We start from the raw sequence: 1,778 nt of genomic DNA, 5'->3' as shown, positions 1-1,778 counted from the left end.
CAAATGCTCACATTCAAGACTTTGTCACAATGTGCAACACATTTCGCACCCATAGAAACCAAAGTGATGAGGTGATCAGACTCAAGTTGTTTCCCTTTTCCTTGAAGGATAAGCCGAAGAATTGGTTGAAGAATTTATAACCAGGTTCTATCACAAATTGGGAGGAAATGCTACACTATTCTTGATGAAATATTTTCCCCCCAGACAAGCAATCAAGCTAAGGAATGAAGTCTCGCATTTCTTCCAAGAGGAAGATGAATCATTATCCGAAGCATGGGAGAGATACAAGGAATTATTGAGAAGAGTACCAAATCATGGCATACTCATGTGGATGCAAGTTCAAAACTTCTACAACGGGGTAACCAACGCGTACAAGATCCACATTGAATCAGTTGCTAATGGAAATCTGGAGGAACTTGAACCTCAAGCATTATACGAGCTAATTGAAAAAGTTGTCAACACAAGTTATAACTGGCACTCAGTACAAAGTGATGGAAAGAGGGTTATGAAGAATGCAAACAGCGAGGCTATCACTAAACTTTCCACGCAGATGGAACTACTGGTCAAAACAATAGGAAAGATGAATGTCTCCACAGTTAACACGCAACCATCTTCCCCCATTAAGATACTATCACCTGATGGTTGTGATTTCTGTAGCGGCCCTCACAGATCAATCGATTGTCTGGGAATCAAACCAGGAGCATCCATGCAAGAACAATGCAATTTCATCGCTCGACAACCACCTAATCCTTATTCGAACACGTATAACTCTGGTTGGAGAAACCATCCTAACTTTTTATGGCAGGATAATCAAAGGCAACCAGCTACTCAACAACCATACAGGCATGTTAATCAATGAACAACCTATCAGCCATAATAAGGCAGCACATCTAATCAACAATATCATAGGCAACCAGCTGCTCAATAAGAAGGAAAACCTGATTTGGAGTCCATGATGATGCAGTTCATGAAGCAGACACAATCATTCATAAAGAGCCTTGAGACTCAAATGCAATAATTTGCAACGGTCATATCTTCAAAGGAGAAAGGCGCACTCCCAAGCAACACAGTGACCAACTCGAAAGAAGAGGTCAATGCTATTATGTTAAGAGGAGGCAAGGAATTATCTAATACTGTTGATAAATCTACTGCAGGAAGAATAGCCGAGCCAAATGTGCAAATAGCTGCACCCCAACAGAAGAAAGATAAAACAATTGATCAAAGATGAACCAGTTGCACCTCAATACGAAACACGAGTACCATACCTGAAACGATTGAAGCAGCAAAACTGCGAGAAGCGACACAAGAGCTTTCTGGAACAACTGACAAACTGCACATCAATATACCTTTCATCGAAGCTTTATCCGAAACGCCTACATATGTCAAGTTTCTGAAAGACCTACTCACCAACAAAAAGAAGTTGGAAAGTGTAGCTATGGTACAACTGAACAGAGATAGCTCCTCAATTCTACAAGCCAAACAACAGCTTCCCAAGAAGCTAAAAGATCCATGGAGTTTTTCTATACCTTGTTCAATAGGAACACTCATTATTCAAAACGCCCTATGTGATCTAGGAGCTCGAATCAATCTTATGCCTTATTCAATTTATATGCAATTGGGGTTAGGAGAACCAAGACCTACAAAGGTCACGGTTCAACTAGCTGATCGATCAATCCGATACCCCAAAGGCATAGTCAAAGATGTCCTGGTTAAGGTTGGAAATTTTATTTTACCTGTTGATTTTATAATAATGGATATTGCTGAAGATTTGGAAGTTC

At 40.2% G+C, this 1,778-nt stretch overlaps 1 non-coding gene across 1 annotated transcript; it reads right to left on the bottom strand.

Annotated features, from left to right (window-relative positions):
* Window positions 1-214: 214 nt before the first annotated feature.
* Window positions 215-321, bottom strand: LOC136231550 (small nucleolar RNA R71). Its single transcript, XR_010689923.1, has one exon. It is a non-coding gene; the product is annotated as a small nucleolar RNA R71 (small nucleolar RNA).
* Between the last annotated feature and the right edge of the window lie 1,457 nt (window positions 322-1,778).

The sequence above is a fragment of the Euphorbia lathyris genome, chromosome 5 (assembly GCF_963576675.1).
Source record: "Euphorbia lathyris chromosome 5, ddEupLath1.1, whole genome shotgun sequence".
Taxonomy (NCBI): domain Eukaryota; kingdom Viridiplantae; phylum Streptophyta; class Magnoliopsida; order Malpighiales; family Euphorbiaceae; genus Euphorbia; species Euphorbia lathyris.
This window is presented reverse-complemented; position numbering and strand designations above follow the sequence as displayed.